Source organism: Kogia breviceps, chromosome 15 (assembly GCF_026419965.1).
Source record: "Kogia breviceps isolate mKogBre1 chromosome 15, mKogBre1 haplotype 1, whole genome shotgun sequence".
Taxonomy (NCBI): Eukaryota; Metazoa; Chordata; class Mammalia; order Artiodactyla; family Physeteridae; genus Kogia; species Kogia breviceps.
The window spans coordinates 63,173,867-63,188,850 of record NC_081324.1 but is presented as its reverse complement, the minus strand read 5'-3'; the positions used below and the strand labels follow the sequence as shown (position 1 = coordinate 63,188,850).

At 62.4% G+C, this 14,984-nt stretch overlaps 1 long non-coding RNA gene across 1 annotated transcript; it reads left to right on the top strand.

Moving 5' to 3' along the window:
• Positions 1-950: 950 nt before the first annotated feature.
• Positions 951-14,610, top strand: LOC136792634 (uncharacterized). Its single transcript, XR_010836701.1, has 4 exons — positions 951-980; positions 9,405-9,485; positions 13,211-13,403; positions 14,262-14,610. It is a non-coding gene; the product is annotated as an uncharacterized lncRNA (long non-coding RNA).
• The last annotated feature ends 374 nt before the right edge of the window (positions 14,611-14,984 follow it).

Below are 14,984 nucleotides of genomic sequence, written 5' to 3'. Positions count from 1 at the left end.
TGGAGGCACAGCTGGGTGACCATCCTGGTTGGAATCCCAGCTCTGCCTCTCACGTGTGGTGCCAGCCGAGCCTCACTTTCTGCACCTACACAATGGAATGAGCAGGCATCGAGGAAACTCAAGATTTGCCCAGCCCGGTGCCTGGTGCACAGAGGCACTCCCAGAATGTTCTGGGAATACTTCCTCCCACCAAGGACTCCTGAGGCCCCTCTGTCGTAGGCTCCGCGCCGTCCAGCCTGGGGACGGTCTCCGGAGCCTCCACCCTCTCCTTCCAGTGCTCCCTGCAGTGTGGCTGGTGGCAGACACCCAGGCTTTATCAGTGCACGTCCTCATCCCCCCTCATAACTCAGTCCCACACAGCTCAGGCTCCCAGCCGACCTTGGCCGGGTCATGGGGCTGTGGGGCGCAGGCCCCGTGGAGGCAGAGCAGGAGGGAGGCCTCGTTCCTGCCCCCTGGGGGGCCACGTGTGGGGGGGCCTGGGACACAAGCCTGGACCCGGTGGGCTCAGCCTCAGATGATGACAGTGAGGGGATGGCACAGCCGCTGTGGCTCCTGCGAGGAGTGAGCTCAGGGCATGGTCCAGCCCCCAGGAGGGAGCTCCGTCCCACAGCCAGAAGGAGTCTTCCTGGGGATGCTGCAGAGATGCCTGGGGACACTGCACAGGTGTTACCAAGCCAACCAGGGTGCAGGGGGCACAAGGCGTGGCCTGCGCACGGCCTGGACAAGATGGGGCTGACCATGGTGGACTGGCTCGTCTTTGCCCACAAAACCCGATGACTCAGGGTCAGGTGGAGAGGCAGGCTTGGCCGGTCACAGAGAAGGAGACTCAGAATCAGGTTACAAAGTCCCATGAGTCCCCAGTGTGGTTGGACGCTGGCTCAGATACCAGCACTGTCCACAGTAACAGAGGTCGGGGCCTAGAGGGAGGGAGGGGACAGGTCTGCTGGGTGGGGAGGGGCCTGAAGCTGCGGCAGAAGCAGGTACGAAGTGGTCTATACCTAAAGCTGGACATGGGCCTGGTGGCTGCCTGGGCCAAAGGGCTGGGGAAGAGGAGAGCTGCCCCTGTGTGGTGGCCAGTGGCAGGGAGGCAGCCCTGGGGGGCATGAAGGGAGTAGGAGGCTGTCGTGTCCGATTGGCTGTGACACGGGACTGAGACAGCCTGCCGGGGTGTGAAATGGCCAATTCGGGAGCCAGTGAGCAGGGCAGGGTGGCCATCTGGGGCTGAGGGCTGGTTCTGGGGGCCCCTAGCCCCCAGCCTCTCCTCGTTCAATGGCCTTGTGGTTACAGCTGAGATGCAGCCCCGTTAGCTCCGGGGCAGGGCCAGAGCCATGTCCAGTGGATTAATGGTCAGAGAGGAGGGGCTGGGCCTCTTCCTAGCCTCCCAGAGTTCGTTATCAGCCTCCATTAACTCTCGACCTGTGGCCAGCAAGGGCTCCGGTCACTCATTACCTCTAATTGTGGGGACTGGGTGGCCCCTCTGGCTTCTGTCACCTGGGCCTCAGCCCCTGTCCTGTTGGGGTGGGGAGGGGAACGCGGTGCCTTCAGCAGCCCAGTCGCCACCTCCGGGCGGCCAGGCTGCTCTGCTCGGCAGACGTTTAGGTCACCGGCCTGTAATCACCAGGACTCCGAGCCTCTGTCTTGCCTTGAGCCCAAGGGGTTTAAGAGTCGCCCCCTGGGTAGAGAGTCCGCCGGGAGGGGCTCTGAGAATGGACCCCACCCCTCCCCAGCCCCCTTTCTCCTGCCTTGCGACTACCCCCCACCCCGGCCCATGTTCCACTTCCCGCTGGGCCATCCCAAGGCCAGTGTGAGTCGGGGGGCTGTTCTGGCTGTGCAGGGGGTGGACGCAGCTGAACCTCCGCTGACATCATCATCCTTGTTTTCACTGGGACACATGCCTGGCTGGAGGTTTGGGGCTGCGAATGGCCCCCCTCCCCGCTGCCCAGGCAGCTCACTATGGTGGCATGGCGGATGACTCTGCTTTTGAAAGGCACGGCCTCCTCCCTTGTGACCCTGCCCTGGGTGTGGCAGAGGGTGTGCAGGGGCTGCCCAGGCGTCCCCACCCCTTGCTTGCCTCCTCGGCTGCCCCGCCCCGAAGAACCCTCAAGGTCCTCCCCTGTGAGCTGGGCTCTGTGACTCATCCGGAACGTTCCACTGGCTTGGATTTAAACACAGCTCCTGAAACTTGGGGATCCCGAGAAGTCACCCTCGCAGCCGAGCGCAGTCATGGTGGCGGGTGGACTCTCCTTGCCATGGCCCAGGATGCGTCTCCTCGTGATGAATGGTGGGTTTAATAGCAGAGGGCCAGCAGGCAGCCCAGGTTCTCCGCACTGGCCCGGTGACTGGGGCTTGGGCTGCCCTCGCCTGGCGCCTGCCTGCTCCTTGTCAGCCGGGGGAAGCAAGCCGAGAGGAGATTTATCTTCCCCGACTTTGCGAGGTACTAGCAGAGAGAGGCTGAGAGGCAGGAGCTAAATAATTGATGACCTGGCTCTGAGGGCTCAGAGAGGCAGCCGGGCCGGACGTGAGGGAGGGTGGTTGGGCACTGACCACGGAGAGCTGGGAAACCAGCTAGAGGGCTGGGGGACCCCGACTGGGGGTCCAGGGGTCACAGATGCCTTGGGGCGTGTGCCCCCAGGAACAGAGCTCAGAGGATCCCAGGGCGACCTCCCCTCCTCCCCACTTGCGCCCACCCACCCACCCTGCAACCTCGCAGCTCCTTCAGCCTAGTGACCACCCTGACGGTGGCCTGGATGTGATCCCTGCCCGGCCCCTGGGCTCTGCTCTCAGCCATGAGAGCTGTGGGAGATGACTGGAGGGGGTTGTGAGGGTGGACTGTGGTATCCCTTAGCACCCCTTTTCGGGCAGCCTTGGCCTCCCTCTGAGGAGACCACCCTCCACCACTGTGCACGTCTGTCCTCATCCACATGCACTCTCTCTCCTCTGTCTATTCCTGCCCCCCCCATCTCCAGCAGCCTGGGGAACCATTCCCCTGCCCAAGGGCGGTGCGCCCCTAAGGAGCCAGCGGGTGGGGATGGGGGGCCGCGCTTGGCTGCCAGGACCTGGGGGCAGGAGCCATGCCGCCAGGAGCAACAGGCCGCCGGGTCGGAGCCCAGGCCACACTGAGCCACTTTCTTTCCTGGCGATAGGACTGTCGGTGACCACATGTTTGTTTGGCGCCCAGGGTGGAATCCTCCAGGAAGGGGGCCTTGCAAACCCACCTGCCCTCTAGTTTACTTTGCTCTCCCAAAGCCAGCCGGCCAGGCTGTTTACAATGGAGGGATTTTATTTGCATTTTTATTAAATAAAAGTTTGTCAACCTCCCTCCTGGCTGCCTGGGGTCAGGAGGGTTACACGCGTGGGTCATTTCCTGTGGCCCAGGGTAGGGGGCCGGGGAGGGTGAGGCCAAGAGGCCGCCCTGGGCGCCGCTGCCAGGATTAGCCAGGAGGCTCCATGGCCCCCTGCCTAAGTGTCCCCTCGAGGCCCAGGCCTATGTTCAAAGCCCCAAGACGGGGTCTGGCCTGTGGGGCCTCAGCTTCCCCAAATGCTGGAATGGATGTGATAATAGAACACAAATCACATTCCCTCGTGCCGGGTCCTGGGCCCTCCAGAGGGTCACAGGCACAGGAGGAGACCTCAGCTGCCCCATGTTGACCACCCCCCCTTCTCCTGGGGGAAATCCTGGCCCCAGGTGTGGCCTTGAGGGCCGGCAGCTCTGACTGACAGTGCCTGCTCCCTGTGGTCCCCAGAGCTGAGCCAAGCTGAGGCAGACCATGCCCTTGACTTTATTTTCAATTAACACCTGCTTTAGTGCCATTTCCCCATCAGATCCCCCTTCAAGCAGCATGGCGCCCTCTTGGCCCAGCATAATCTGCACTTGCTCAAATATAAGCAGCTTTGCCGCTTTCCAAACACAGCTAATCCAGTTTGGGTTTTGGGGATTGGAGGTGGGCAGCACTGGCCAGCAGACCACCTGGGAGGGGGCGGGGCCTGGGTTGGCATGAGTCCCCTCCGTATGACCTGGCAGCAGCAGAGGAGCGCTGTGAGGACGCCCTCAAGGCAGAGCAGGCCTTCCACTCTGTGCCACTGCCCCCCTCATGTTACCGTCCCTCTGTGTGCCTGCCCTGAATGACAGCCAGCATGGGGCACGGTGTGGCCCTGCAGCCTGACCGCTGGGAGACCAACGCACCCCTTTCCTGAAGGAACAAAGGGACCCAGGATTGGGGGTAGGGCCTGTGCGGTGGGACCTCAGCACCACGGGAGCCAGGGCAGACCCCCCCCCCTCAGCCTGAGACCCCAGCTGACCCACCCACTTCTGCCAGGCTTGGCCTCTGCCCCCGGCCCACCCAGCCTAGCTGGCCATGCCTGGAGGACACTGGGTCAGGCTCCAACTGGGGCCTTCAAGGGCTCTCTTGCTGGGTTACCCGCCCGTGGCAGAAACGACAAAACTAACCAGAACACACACAGCCCCCAGGAGACGGATTCAATTCAATTCCACAAATATTGACCGCCCTCTAATCCACTGCCCCTGGTGCCAGCTTGTTCTTCTGAGGCGCCAAGCGCGGCAGCCGAATCAACCCATTTAATCCAGGCCCTGACGATGTGACAATATTGCCGGGTCACAGTGAGGGAGCTGAGCCTGGTGAGGCTCCTGGCAGGTGGAGCTGGAGCTGGGGTATGACCTCTGCGCCAGGTCAGCCCCCACAGCCATGGCATGTGCCTAGGGAGGGAGGGGGGCTCCGTCCACACAGGGTGGGACCATGCTGGGGAGGGGCCAGGGGCTCCGCCTGGACCCTGGGGGAAGCTGGGTGAGCCCCTGCCCAGAGTCCAGGCCCGCGTGGGGCTCCTCAGCAGGGCTGGGTGGCTGGACAGAGACCAGGACGAAGCCAGCCCTGGTGAGCGTCCCTTCCCTGCTGCAGATGGGCCCCGATGCCCTGGGTTCACGGTTGTGCTCTAGGCCCTTCCCGCCCCTGCTCCTGGCAGCTACTCTGCTCTGGGTCACTCACCTCTGCCCCTCAGACGTTCTGTCCAGGACTTGCATGCTCTGTGTGGCTTCCAGGCTTGGGGTAGAGGGGAGGGGGTCAGAGAGGGGCTGAGAAGGGGAGGGTCCCAGGGCCCAGCACCTCCGCTGGGCCATGTGTAAACCCCTTGTGCCTGTGGGGGCTCAGGGCTGGGACCATGGCAGGGTGGAGTCTGACCCAGGTCTTCAGGGGGCCTGGGGTCGGTTCCCGACCAGATGCAGGAGGGGCAGCCTCAGCGCCCCTGACCCCGCACTCTGGGGCCAGCCTGAGCGGCGTCCCTGAAACACCTGAGCAGAGGGAGGGGCATCTACATGCTTCTCAGGCCCTGCCACCCTCCTAGCTGAGGCTGAAGCGAGCGGCTGGAGTGGCCCCTGGCAGGCGGTGAGCCCTGGACCGCCAGCACAGCCCCAATCACCTCACAATCCTAACCTGGCAGCCAGTCTCCACTGGGCACCAAGAAATTCATCAGAAAAGGAACTGATGGATTAAAGTGGAACCAGGAGAATTGATTTTTTTCCCTGGGCACTTAAACGCTGCTCTCAATCAGGCCATCAACTCCTAGGCAGGGGCAGCCCTGGGGACAGAGGTGGGGCCGGGCTCCAGCCCAGCCGCTGTGTGAAGTCTCTTCTCCTTTGGCTGAGCGGGGACCCCAGGCCAGTCCCAGCCCCTCTGAGCCTCGGTGGTCTTGGTGTAACTGGGTGGGTGTGTGTAGGGGCGGACTCACCATTCGCTCTCTCACTGACTCACGCACATGCCAGGCCCCATGGCAGAGGGTGGCGATGATTTTCCACGGGACGCACGGCAGCAGCGTTGACAGCCCAGCCGGGTGTGCGGGGCCTCAGCCTGGAGGAACCCCAACACACCCCCTCCGCCTGCTGCTCTGCGGCCCCTGCCACGGCCCACCCACCCCTCTGCTGCTGTGGGGCCCTGTGTGGATCGACTTAGGCAAGGCAGCCACCCTCTGTTTCCTGCTGCCTGAGCCTGAAAATGTGTCTGGGACCCCGTGGGTACTTCAGCTAGTCCTGGGGGTGTGGTCCCCAGACTGGGGCTCAGGATGGCTCCTGAGTAGCCAGAGTTATTTTCTCTACTGTGCCTTACCTCGGGCGCTGGCTGAGAAAGAGGGTGAGCCAGCACTGGGCCTGGTCTGTGTGCCTGGGGTCCTGACCCCAGGAGGCTGTGAGGGGCTCGGGAGGCAGCAGGCGAGTCCTCAGGAGGCTTGGAAGGGGCCACCTGGGAGGAAGGCGCTCCCGTGCCCTGTGGCTTGGGGGCTGCTGGGTGGTGTCAGCACGACTGACCTTGGTGACTCTGAGGGTTAAATTCATCACTGGACACTCCCCAACACACTCTGCCCCTCAAATAAAACCCTGGTGCCAGTTACCCAGTCATCAGCCCGGGCTTCCAGGTACAGACCAGGCCCATCTCTACGGGTCTGGCTGGGGATCCCAGGGCATATCAGTTGTGCCCAGGCCTCGGTTTCCCCCTGCATTCGGCAACCCGACCAGCAGGGTGAGCGTAGGGGTGTGATGAAGCAGCAAAGCTCTCCGAGCCCCTGATTAAACACCCAGGCTGCTGACCCCAGCCCAGGGTGAGACAGGGACCCCTGGGCACCGCCTACCCAGTGGTCTCTGGCAACCCCTCCCGGCTGTCATCAGGGGAGGCTCAAAAGGACTGTGGCCCCTGACCTTTCCCAGTGGCCCCGTGGATAACAGAAGTGCTGACCCAGGAGTGTAGAGGGCATGCTGAGGCTGGGCTCCCTGGGATGGGTACCAGTGTGCAGCTGCCCACTGCCCACCTGAGCCGGTGCCCAGGACGGACGGGAGGGCCTGAAGTTTTAGGTGGGCAGCTGTGGGGGTCCCCAGACCCTGATCAAACCCAGTGCAAATGTGGTAAACAAACCTGTTTGCTCGGCACCAAGGGCTCGGGGCCGCTGAGGTGTGGACAGGGGCCAGCGGGTGAGAGGTGGTCGGGGGCTCAGGTCTGAGCAGGGGCTGCCCTCGAGGTGACCGGCCATCTGTCTCTGACTAGCGTAGGGTACAGAGCTGGCCCTGCCCAGGGTCAGACAACTCTGGATGCTCCCACAAGACCAGGAGCCTCTCTGCCGGCGTCCGTCCTGTGCACGTTCCCTGAGTGTCCCCTCTGGTCATGGCTGCTCTGGGGGACCCTGCCTGAGACAGCCAACCATCAGCATGGTCCCAGCCTCCCTGCTCAACCCACCCCTTCCCCACCTGCCCTGCAGCCTCGACGGCCCCATGCCTGGAGGGGCTGGGCTGCCGCCGGCTGAGGAGAAAACCCTCCTGGTTGGGCCTCGGCCGTGGTCAGGGCTGTGGCCTGGGCCTCGGGGGAGCTGGCCTGCCCAGCCCGTCCCTCCATGACAGCATCTGGCCCGGAAGGCCTCCCAGCTGCCGTTTCCCTCAAAGTCATGTCAGACTGGCAGGCAAAGGCACAGAGGGCCTCAGTCCCCAGACTCCCGACCCCAACCAGCCTCTCCCCAAACTCAGACCCCGAGCCCTTGGGCAGGGCCCTCCTGGTACCCTCACACCTGCTGATGAGGGGGATCTGCTGCCTCTCCCCGCGGCTGTGCGCCCCTAGGCAGGGGGTCTGCATACGACTCCCCCCTGCACTCTGTCCACCTGATGGTGTCCCTGTCTGACTCCCTGTGCCTGGGCCCCACGGTGGGTCGTGACCCGTGCCCTGTCTTGGCCCAGGACCTCCTCACCCAGCATCTCCTCCTGGCTTCTGGGGCCACTGAGTCCCACGGGGCAGAGCCCAGGTCCTTGCCTGCCCCATCTCCCCCACACACCCGCCCAGGGCCCCAGTCCAGGGAGGTCTCCAGAGGGCCCAGGCTCACGGCATCCGGCTGAGCAGGCATGCCAGCTCGCTGCCAGCCCCACCCAGGGCCGTCACTCAGGGCCTCTCAGGGAGGTGAGGGGAGACCTGGGGTCCCTGGGCTGCAGGGGAGGGTTTGGAGGCGACGGGGTGCCGTGGCTGCTCACCTGACACTTGGGAGGGAAGGCGCACTTGGCAGCAGCTGCCGGGGGGGACACCAGCCTCTGAGCACCAGGGAGGGTCTGTGCAAAGAGTCTGAGAGAGAACCAAAGACAAACTGTGCTTGTGCGTGCGTGTGAATCGTGAGAGAGCATGTCCGTGTGCACGTGTGCTCATGCACGTGAGACAGTGAGCAAGACAGTGTGATGAGCGTGTAAGTCAGCCTGTGTTGTGTGCAGATGTCAGGGTCATCCAGGTCTTATATCTTCATGGCCTTGGTCTCTTGGGAATGGACTCTGAAAGCTGAGTGAGCCCATGGGATGGGATGGCCGAGCCGCTGAGCTGTCTTAAGGCCAGAATATTGGGCTCCTGGCCCTGTATGACATGCCCAGGAAGACAGGGGCCTCCAGGTCATTACCAGCTTGGAGCAGGGCACGAGCCTTGGGGCTGGAGGCTAGGCCTCTTGATAACCAGTGACTCGCAGGGAAAGTGCCAACAGGGTGGGCCTGCCACAGGCACCCTGTCCACACCCCACAGAGGTGGCTGCCATCTTCCCTGTCCCCAGAGGGCAGATGGGGGCTCCCCTCCACACCCGGCCCCCCAAGGGACACAGCCCAGGGCCTGTCCACCATCTGCAGAGCAAACAGGCGCTGAGCTGAGCTCACTGTGAATCTGGGTGGGGGGGCGAGAGCAGCCGCTGGGTGGGGGTGTTTCACACACACAACATGGCTCCATGAGCCAGTGGGTGTTGGCAGGCTCTGGCTCAGCCGGCGGGAAGATTTCAGTCCCGAGGTGCAGAGCCTGCAGCTGAGCAGTGCTTGGGGGCCAGGAAGGAGGATCCTGTGCTGCCAGGTGGGATCATCAGGGCACCTCACGCCGGCCTGACCGTGTCTGGGGGGCTCGGGCCAAGGTCCGGTGTGCCCTTGCCTTGTGTGTTTGCTTCCACGACCCAGCCGGGACAGCCTGGCGCAGCTTGTGGCCGGCCTCGCAGCCTAGACACCATTGCTGACCCCCCTCCCCACCAGGCAGCAGAACTGGACTCCCAGCCAGCTGTGTCTCTGGGTGCTGGGGGTGGGGGGCAGGGAGAGAGCACTCTCCCTCCAGTTTGGATGGCCCCCCTCCCCCGCCTGTGCTCACACGCCCACCTCCATCACAGCTATTCCAGCAGCTCCTGGCAGGTGCCGAAAGCCGGAGCGGCTGGCTCCGTGGGCGGTCTTGGAAAACGGCCGCTCGAGGCGGGGCTGTCTGGCTGGGGGTCTGCGCCTCGCCTCTGCACCCCCAGGTTCTTGGCTCCCCCTGCAGCCTTCCTGCCTGGCCGCCACCCGCCCTTCTCGGTGCAAGATTTTGCGGTGGTGTCTCCTCACCAGCTTGTGTCTCACGTAGGGGATGTTTCCATTTTTACAGCAGAAAGCAGCAGATCCAAGTGCCTCAGCCGAAGCCGAAGCCGGAGCGCAGCGGCCCCCCTGGGAGCTGCTGCCACGTCAGGTGCTTTGGGGGGAGCGGGCTGCTCTGCCAGCCGCAGCCCTAATTGCTGTCACTCGGGGAGCCAGCTCTAGCCTGGGGGGGCACAGAGTGACAGGGACGGGGTTGACAGGGGCCGGTGGGTGGGGCCCTGGGGCAATCTCGGCCCCTGGGGGACTTGGGCCCCGTGGTGGTCCTGGGGCAGGGGCTTTGCCTGTGGGACGCATGTCAGGTGGGCTGTCTGATGGCCCAGGCCGGGAGGTTAGCCCAGGTGGGTTGGAATCCTGGCACCGTTCCTGCCAGCCGTGTGGCCCTGTCTCGGATCCCCCCCATATCCTGTCCTCTGTCTGCTGTGAGGAGAGACCAGGACGGCTGGCTGCAGCTCGTGGTAACCATGCAGCCATGGCTGTTACCAGATTCTGTTCTGTTGCCATATGTTGCCTGTAGCCTCTGGCAGCATCCCCAGGGGTGGGGGGGACACGGTGTCCTCCGTCACCTCCCAACCTTGCTTGGGGCTGGTCTCCCAGGACACAAGGCCGTTGGAGCATGAGGATTGTTAGGAAGACCCAGGGCACAGCAGGTCCACGAGCTTGATGTCTGAGGGTCTCACAGGCCGGTGTGAGCTCCACTGTACTCCTGAGACGTAGAAGGAAAAGGATGGGAAGGGCAGACGGGACACTTGGCGATTCACCAGCCAAGTGATGAGAAGTCTTAGGAAACGGAGGAGTATTCAGCTTCACCTTCATCAAAGCCATGTGCATGGGCACAGTTGGGTGCTGTTTGGCTCATCAGACTGGTGGCTGGGGGGACACTGCTGACCCTGCAGCCCCTGGGACATTGCCAGCGCAGCAGTCCCACGGGGGATGGGAAGGGAGCCAAGGGCAAGACCGGCCACGGATGCTGCGCCCCGGGAACTCAGGGTGGGATGCTGGGCTGTGCCTCCGCCCTGCCCTGTGGCTGACCACCTGGATGCGTCCACAGGCTCCAGACAAGGAGGAGAGGGTAGCCTGAGTCTTGGGGCCCAGGTGCGTCAGCATGCGGAGGTGTGTCCAGCCTGGCCCTGCAGTGCCTGCCTTTCTGCAGGCCTAGTAGGGACTCAGGACCACCCAGCTTTAGTTGTGTGTCCAGGGACCTGACGGGCTGGTGCTCAGTCAGCCAGAATCACAGCTATGTGCACTTTTGATTTGAACGGCAAGAGGAAGGTCTCGGGGCTCACAGCAGTGCCTGTGAGTTCTCACGCGCGGCAGGCTGGATGCAGAGCTGTCCACACACACACGACTGGAACCAGAGCAGGTGCACTGGCCCCGGGTCCCCCGGGGGTCCACAATGGTTTGGAACCGAGCCTGCGGGTAGCTGGGCATGAATCCCACCGCTCCCACCGAGCAGCCGTGCTATCCGGGGACTCACTGCCTGCCCAGCCTCAGTGTCCTCCTGGCACCTGCTCTCCCGGGACCTTGCCAGGGTGACGTGTGTGCAGTTTCTGGATTTTCTGAGGCTTCCCTACAGCCACCCTTGTCTTCACAGGGAAGGGAGCCTGCCATGGGTCGTGAGCCTTCCCAGCCCTTCCTGGGGTCTCTGAGAGCAGGGGTCCCATTTGAGGTTCCACAGCAGCTCCTGGCTCCTCGGTCAAGTTCCACATCATGGAGCCTCAGTTTCCCCTCATTAAACGGGGCATCATCTCTGTGTGCCCTCCACCCTCTCCAGGCTTCTAGCCTCTGCCTGTCCTGTGTTGTCACCCCCAGCAGGCGAGGTGCCCATCTGGGGGTCCGGGACCTGCTGCACTGGTGGGCAGGGCTGCTGACTTCTGAGGTGGGGTCCTCCCTCAGACACAGGATGTACCTGTCCTTCCCCAAGTGACGGAATCCGTAGCTCGAGTGCTTCCCAGGGCCTGGCTACCTCTGCCTGTGCTGTGGCCTCAAGCTTGGACTTGGGGTGTTGGATGAGGGGGCCCTGCCTGGCTTCTGTCTTCCTGCACCTGGGCTAGGCAGGACGCCTTGCCAGTGTGGGGCTGCCTTGGCCTCTGCCCACTTGGGAACCCGTTCCCACGATGCTCCAAGTATATGATGATGCCAGGACCTGGGGACAGAGACTCTCCTGGGGCTGGTCCTCAGGGCAGCCACCATGGTTCAAACATCTGCACACCCACACATGTTCGCTCACATGCCTGTTCACACACATGTCCACACACGTGCATGTACACGCACACACAGGCACATGCACTCACACACACGAGGGGCTGGTGGCAGGAAGGTCAGATGGGAACACTGGCCAGCGGTGCCCAGGGAACTCAGGCCTCATGGCGGGCTGGGCTGGGCTGTGCTGGGCTGGGCTCGGCCCTCCCTCTGCCCGAGGCGGTCTCTGCGGAGGCAGGGAGCCCATGGGGCCAGGATTTGGAGTCGGAATCAGGAATTTGAATCCCATCTTTGGCCTGGGGATGTCAGGGGTCCTTCTGCCTGCCCAGACAGGTACCCACCTCCCAGGTGCAGAAGGCACAGAGGAGGTGCCTCAGGCCTGGTGGAGGATCCCCGAGCTCAGGAGGGGCAGTGTCTGGGGATGGACCTGGCCTGTGCCCAGCGAAGCCAGGGCTCTGAGGCCTGAGTGCGGCTGAACACAGAGATCCCTGGGCCACAGACTCAAGGGCCACCCCAGGAGTCGGGCCCCACTGCTTGTCCACCCAGCCACCCTGTAGGTAATGAGGCCAGTCAGTGGGGTCTCACTTGTGCCCACCAGACCCAAGGACATGCCCAGCTCCTGGAGGTCCACCCAACAGCCTGCCCTCCTGGCCAGCCTCCCTGCACTGTGTTGGCTGTGCTGCACACCTTTCCCCTGCCCAAGACCCCTCATGGGGACTGACCATCAAGACCATGGCTCTGAGAGGCTGCCAGGGGCCAAGTAAGGTGCACCTGTGAGAGCAGCTTGTCCCCTGACCTCTCCTGCCCACTCACTGCCCGGCCTTCCTTCTGTCCCAGCTCTGGCCCAGCCCCACGCTGTCCTTGACCCTGGGCCCTGGGCGTCCCCCACCTCCTCGTCTCAGCCCACTGGGGCTTCGGGCAGAGTCCCCTGCTGTCAAACATGCTCCCACCCAGCAGCCTGAGGTGAGGGGGGAGCATATCTACACTTGCTCCTGCCCACCTCCCTCCCCAGCCCTCGGCCCCTCAGGACCCGTGGCCCCCAAATGCCCAGGGCTCTGCCTCTGAGCTTCCATTGGTGCCGGCTTCTCTGATGACTGACTTTCCCACCGATTCCTGTCGGCTCTGCCTCGGCTGCTCCACCCGCCTGACACTGTGGTGGAGACAGATTCTTCTGCCTGTCAAGCCCAGAATGGGGAGGCCCCCAGGGAAATTGAGGCTATATAGCCCCAATGGTAATTACTCTACTCAGCCCACCACGTCCTTGGCCTCAGAGACACCACCTGTGCCTGGCAGACACGGGAGGACCAGATCAACAGGGCAGCTGATTGGCATCTGTCCCTGGAGGGTGGGGTGCCCAGGGCACATCACGTCCTCTACCCCCTCCCGCACACAGACACCCTGCCTGGCATAAGTCTGGGTGCCTCCAGCAGCCCCACGCCCACTGGTATCTGTGCCACCCTGGGGAGCTGGTGGTCCCTGGGAGGCCCCACCTGAGGGAGGAGCTGCCCCAGAGGGATGGGGCCCCTCATGCCCCTGCCCACCCCTGCACCTGGCTGACCCGAGAGTCGTCGTGGGATGCCTGTTTTAAATGTAGGTCTTGTTATTAATATTATTCAGGTATGGCAAAGCCAACAGATCAGGAGACAGCCGTCACTGAGAAGAGAGTTTTTACTCACAGATCCCAAGAGGAGGGGGCACTCCAGCTCCGGGGGCCACATGGGGAAGCTGCAGGGTCGGTGAGGCAGAGGGACGGGGGAGCTGTGGGCAGGACCCTGTCTTGCCGCTTCTGAGTGAAGGAACTGTGAAGCAGGTGAGCAGGCTGAGGGTCAGCTCTGGGGCACCGGCCCTGGGTGACTAGGGCAGGTGGGAAGTGGCCTGGAGTGTGGGAGCCCTGGGGCGGGGGAGGGCTGGGGGCGGGCTCTGGATTGGCTGCTTTGTGTATGAAATGTGCAGACCGGGGCATGTTTGCTCTCTCCCAGGGCTGGGAGCTGGCTAGCCCAGGGCAGGGACAGTCCCTCCAGGGTCAGCAAGGACCAGGATGACAAAGCATCAGAATACAGAAAATAAGGACTTCCCTGGTGGTCCAGTGGCTAAGACTCTGAGCTCCAAATGCAGGGGGCCCGGGTTCGATCCCTGGTCAGCGAACTAGATCCTGCATGCCACAACTAAGGCCCGGTACAGCCAAATAAATAAATATTTAAAAAAAAAAAAAAAAAAGAATACAGAAAATGAAAAGCATGGAAAGCCAAGGGCAGGGAGTGGGAGTGGCCAGCAGTTGCTGACACCCAGGCCCCCTTTCTGCCAGGACCCCAGGGCCCACCCTGGCTGCCTATCCCACTGAGCCACCTGGACCTGTGACCCGCTAGAATCCCTGAGGGCCAGCGACACGCTAGAATCCCTGAGGGCCATCCTTAAATGTTTGGAAGCGGGGGCAGAGCCTCAAGAGGACTGGCCCCTGTTTCAGGCCTGGTCCCTCCTGGCAGCCGGCTGACCTACCTTCATGTGCTTTCTGGTTATTGTGGCTTTTCATTACAACTTTTGTTTGAGGAAATTTAAAAAGTATGAGAAGGAGGAGCCGTCCCCTCGGAGGGCAACTCTCTGACGTGGGGCATTCCTGCTTCTTAGCCCCGTATGTGTCCCCCTGAGAATGTCTTGTCTGCCCCATTAGCCACTGTGTCCCGGAGCCCAGCACGAGTGTGGCCACAGAGGCCTCTCAGGATGAAGCCCCACGTGTCCCTCACCAACTCTGACTCCACCGCGTGGGACCCTTCCCCACGGCAGCTCAGGCTGTGGGGATGGCGTTCTGAAGCCTTGTCCCTTCTGAGGGTGTCCTCCTTCCAGGAAGCCGCAGTGGACTCTGGTGCCAGGTCCGCTTCGGTCTCCAGTCCTGAGGGCCCCGTTTCATGCTCTCCTGCTTCAACTGAGATGACCCACGTGCTGAAAGATTGTGTAACCAGGACATTTTCTCTGCAGGCGATCCTGCGCAGTCAACCTCGAATGAAGCATAGAACTATTTTTATGTACTTTAAACAAGTTAATGTTTAAAATACATACATAGAGACTTACAATGTTGGGGCTTTTTTGGAGGGAGGACATTCCTTTTTTCTTTAATGTGGTAAAATACACATAACACAAAGTTTACCATTCTAACCGTTTTTAAGTGCACATGCACAGCTCAGCAGCATTGACATTCACACTGTCCTGCATCCGTCACCTCCGTCACATCCAGAACTTTTCATCTTCCCAAACTGAAACCCTGCTTCTGTTAAACACTGAGTCCCCCTCCCCTCCCCCAGCCCTGGCAACCTCCATCCTACTTTCTGTCTCTGTGACTGTGATGACTCCAGGGATCTCATACGAGTGGAGTCATGCAGCATTGGTCCTTTGGTGT